Raw genomic sequence first — 5000 nt, forward strand, 5'->3', positions numbered from 1 at the left:
CAAGCTCAAGCTAGCTAGCTCAAGCTCAAGCTAGCTAGCTCAAGCTCAAGCTTCAAGCTAGCTAGCTAGCTCAAGCACAAGCTTGCTAGCTAGCTCAAGCTCAAGCTAGCTAGCTCAAGCTCAAGCTAGCTAGCTCAAGCTCAAGCTAGCTAGCTAGCTCAAGCTCAAGCTCAAGCTAGCTAGCTCAAGCTCAAGCTCAAGCTAGCTAGCTAGCTCAAGCTCAAGCTAGCTAGCTAGCTCAAGCTCAAGCTAGCTAGCTAGCTCAAGCTCAAGCTAGCTAGCTCAAGCTCAAGCTCAAGCTAGCTAGCTAGCTCAAGCTAGCTAGCTAGCTCAAGCTCAAGCTAGCTAGCTAGCTCAAGTTCAAGCTAGCTAGCTAGCTCAAGCTCAAGCTAGCTAGCTAGCTCAAGCTCAAGCTAGCTAGCTCAAGCTCAAGCTAGCTAGCTCAAGCTCAAGCTAGCTAGCTAGCTCAAGCTCAAGCTCAAGCTAGCTAGCTCAAGCTCAAGCTCAGCTAGCTAGCTCAAGCTCAAGCTAGCTAGCTAGCTCAAGCTCAAGCTAGCTAGCTAGCTCAAGTTCAAGCTAGCTAGCTAGCTCAAGCTCAAGCTAGCTAGCTCAAGCTCAAGCTAGCTAGCTCAAGCTCAAGCCAGCTAGCTCAAGCTCAAGCTCAAGCTAGCTAGCTAGCTCAAGCTCAAGCTCAAGCTAGCTAGCTAGCTCAAGTTCAAGCTAGCTAGCTAGCTCAAGCTCAAGCTAGCTAGCTCAAGCTCAAGCTAGCTAGCTCAAGCTCAAGCCAGCTAGCTCAAGCTCAATCTCAAGCTAGCTAGCTAGCTCAAGCTCAAGCTAGCTAGCTCAAGCTCAAGCTAGCTAGCTAGCTAGCTCAAGCTCAAGCTCAAGCTAGCTAGCTCAAGCTCAAGCTCAAGCTAGCTAGCTCAAGCTCAAGCTCAAGCTAGCTAGCTCAAGCTCAAGCTCAAGCTAGCTAGCTCAAGCTCAAGCTCAAGCTAGCTAGCTAGCTCAAGCTCAAGCTAGCTAGCTCAAGCTCAAGCTCAAGCTCAAGCTAGCTAGCTAGCTAGCTCAAGCTCAAGCTCAAGCTAGCTAGCTAGCTCAAGCTCAAGCTAGCTAGCTCAAGCTCAAGCCAGCTAGCTCAAGCTCAAGCTCAAGCTAGCTAGCTAGCTCAAGCTCAAGCTAGCTAGCTCAAGCTCAAGCCAGCTAGCTCAAGCTCAAGCTCAAGCTCAAGCTAGCTAGCTAGCTCAAGCTCAAGCTAGATAGCTAGCTCAAGCTAGCTAGCTAGCTCAAGCTCAAGCTCAAGCTAGCTAGCTAGCTAGCTCAAGCTCAAGCTAGCTAGCTCAAGCTCAAGCCAGCTAGCTCAAGCTCAAGCTCAAGCTAGCTAGCTAGCTCAAGCTCAAGCTAGCTAGCTCAAGCTCAAGCTCAAGCGAGCTAGCTAGCTCAAGCTCAAGCTAGCTAGCTAGCTCAAGCTCAAGCTAGCTAACTCAAGCTAACTCAGCTAGCTCAAGCTAACTCAAGCTAGCTAAAGCTAACTCAAGCTAACTCAAGCTAACTCAAGCTAACTCAAGCTAGCTAAAGCTAACTCAAGCTAACTCAAGCTAACCCGAGCTAACTCAAGCTAGCTCAAGCTAACCCAAGCTAGCTAAAGCTAACTCAAGCTAACTCAAGCTAATTCAAGCTAACTCAAGCTAACTCAAGCTAACTCAAGCTAACTCAAGCTAGTTCAAGCTAACTCAAGCTAGCTAAAGCTAACTCAAGCTAACTCAAGCTAACTCAAGCTAGCTCAAGCTAACTCAAGCTAGTTCAAGCTAACTCAAGCTAGCTAAAGCTAACTCAAGCTAACTCAAGCTAACTCAAGCTAGCTCAAGCTAACTCAAGCTAACTCAAGCTAACTCAAGCTAACCCGAGCTAACTCAAGCTAACTCAAGGTAGCTAAAGCTAGTTCAAGCTAGCTCAAGCTAGCTAAAGCTAAGACAAGCTAACTCAAGCTAACTCAAGCTAACTCAAGCTAACTCAAGCTAGTTCAAGCTAACTCAAGCTAGCTAAAGCTAACTCAAGCTAACTCAAGCTAACTCAAGCTAGCTCAAGCTAACTCAAGCTAGTTCAAGCTAACTCAAGCTAGCTAAAGCTAACTCAAGCTAACTCAAGCTAACTCAAGCTAGCTCAAGCTAACTCAAGCTAGTTCAAGCTAACTCAAGCTAGCTAAAGCTAACTCAAGCTAACTCAAGCTAACTCAAGCTAACTCAAGCTAGCTAAAGCTAACTCAAGCTAACTCAAGCTAACCCGAGCTAACTCAAGCTAGCTCAAGCTAACCCAAGCTAGCTAAAGCTAACTCAAGCTAACTCAAGCTAATTCAAGCTAACTCAAGCTAACTCAAGCTAACTCAAGCTAACTCAAGCTAGCTAAAGCTAACTCAAGCTAACTCAAGCTAACTCAAAGCTAACCCGAGCTAACTCAAGCTAACTCAAGGTAGCTAAAGCTAGTTCAAGCTAACTCAAGCTAGCTAAAGCTAAGACAAGCTAACTCAAGCTAACTCAAGCTAACTCAAGCTAACTCAAGCTAACTCAAGCTAGTTCAAGCTAACTCAAGCTAACTCAAGCTAACTCAAGCTAGCTAAAGCTAACTCAAGCTAACTCAAGCTAACTCAAGCTAACCCGAGCTAACTCAAGCTAACTCAAGGTAGCTAAAGCTAGTTCAAGCTAGCTCAAGCTAGCTAAAGCTAAGACAAGCTAACTCAAGCTAACTCAAGCTAACTCAAGCTAGTTCAAGCTAACTCAAGCTAGCTAAAGCTAACTCAAGCTAACTCAAGCTAACTCAAGCTAGCTCAAGCTAACTCAAGCTAGTTCAAGCTAACTCAAGCTAGCTAAAGCTAACTCAAGCTAACTCAAGCTAACTCAAGCTAACTCAAGCTAGCTAAAGCTAACTCAAGCTAACTCAAGCTAACCCGAGCTAACTCAAGCTAGCTCAAGCTAACCCAAGCTAGCTAAAGCTAACTCAAGCTAACTCAAGCTAATTCAAGCTAACTCAAGCTAACTCAAGCTAACTCAAGCTAACTCAAGCTAGCTAAAGCTAACTCAAGCTAACTCAAGCTAACTCAAGCTAACCCGAGCTAACTCAAGCTAACTCAAGGTAGCTAAAGCTAGTTCAAGCTAACTCAAGCTAGCTAAAGCTAAGACAAGCTAACTCAAGCTAACTCAAGCTAACTCAAGCTAACTCAAGCTAACTCAAGCTAGTTCAAGCTAACTCAAGCTAACTCAAGCTAACTCAAGCTAGCTAAAGCTAACTCAAGCTAACTCAAGCTAACTCAAGCTAACCCGAGCTAACTCAAGCTAACTCAAGGTAGCTAAAGCTAGTTCAAGCTAGCTCAAGCTAGCTAAAGCTAAGACAAGCTAACTCAAGCTAACTCAAGCTAACTCAAGCTAGTTCAAGCTAACTCAAGCTAGCTAAAGCTAACTCAAGCTAACTCAAGCTAACTCAAGCTAGCTCAAGCTAACTCAAGCTAGTTCAAGCTAACTCAAGCTAGCTAAAGCTAACTCAAGCTAACTCAAGCTAACTCAAGCTAACTCAAGCTAGCTAAAGCTAACTCAAGCTAACTCAAGCTAACCCGAGCTAACTCAAGCTAGCTCAAGCTAACCCAAGCTAGCTAAAGCTAACTCAAGCTAACTCAAGCTAATTCAAGCTAACTCAAGCTAACTCAAGCTAACTCAAGCTAACTCAAGCTAGCTAAAGCTAACTCAAGCTAACTCAAGCTAACTCAAGCTAACCCGAGCTAACTCAAGCTAACTCAAGGTAGCTAAAGCTAGTTCAAGCTAACTCAAGCTAGCTAAAGCTAAGACAAGCTAACTCAAGCTAACTCAAGCTAACTCAAGCTAACTCAAGCTAACTCAAGCTAACTCAAGCTAGTTCAAGCTAACTCAAGCTAACTCAAGCTAACTCAAGCTAGCTAAAGCTAACTCAAGCTAACTCAAGCTAACTCAAGCTAACCCGAGCTAACTCAAGCTAACTCAAGGTAGCTAAAGCTAGTTCAAGCTAACTCAAGCTAGCTAAAGCTAAGACAAGCTAACTCAAGCTAACTCAAGCTAACTCAAGCTAACTCAAGCTAACTAAAGCTAGTTCAAGCTAACTCAAGCTAGCTAAAGCTAACTCAAGCTAACTCAAGCTAACTCAAGCTAGCTCAAGCTAACTCAAGCTAGTTCAAGCTAACTCAAGCTAGCTAAAGCTAACTCAAGCTAACTCAAGCTAACTCAAGCTAACTCAAGCTAGCTAAAGCTAACTCAAGCTAACTCAAGCTAACCCGAGCTAACTCAAGCTAGCTCAAGCTAACCCAAGCTAGCTAAAGCTAACTCAAGCTAACTCAAGCTAATTCAAGCTAACTCAAGCTAACTCAAGCTAACTCAAGCTAACTCAAGCTAGCTAAAGCTAACTCAAGCTAACTCAAGCTAACTCAAGCTAACCCGAGCTAACTCAAGCTAACTCAAGGTAGCTAAAGCTAGTTCAAGCTAACTCAAGCTAGCTAAAGCTAAGACAAGCTAACTCAAGCTAACTCAAGCTAACTCAAGCTAACTCAAGCTAACTCAAGCTAGTTCAAGCTAACTTAATGAAGTTAACCCAAGCTAACTTGGGTTAATGAAGTCAAACTCAAGCTAACCCGAGCTAACTCAAGCTAACTCAAGCTAATTCAAGCTAACTCAAGCTAACTCAAGCTAATTCAAGCTAACTCAAGCTAATTCAAGCTAACTCAAGCTAGCTCAAGCTAACTCAAGCTAACCCAAGCTAACTTAAGCTAGCTTAAGCTAATTAAAGCTAATTAAAGCTAACTCAAGCTAACCCAAGCTAACTTAAGCTAGCTCTAGCTGGCTGCCACTGTTAGGCCATTTGGGAGCGCTTTTCTCGCACTCTGATTGGCTGCCACTGTTAGGCCATTTGGGAGCGCTTTTCTCGCACTCTGATTGGCTGCCACTGTTAGGCCATTTGGGAGCGCTTTTCTCGCACTCTGATTGGCT

The sequence above is a fragment of the Convolutriloba macropyga genome, unplaced genomic scaffold (genome assembly GCF_964194025.1).
Source record: "Convolutriloba macropyga unplaced genomic scaffold, txConMacr16.3 SCAFFOLD_1536, whole genome shotgun sequence".
In the NCBI taxonomy this organism is placed as follows: Eukaryota; Metazoa; Xenacoelomorpha; order Acoela; family Convolutidae; genus Convolutriloba; species Convolutriloba macropyga.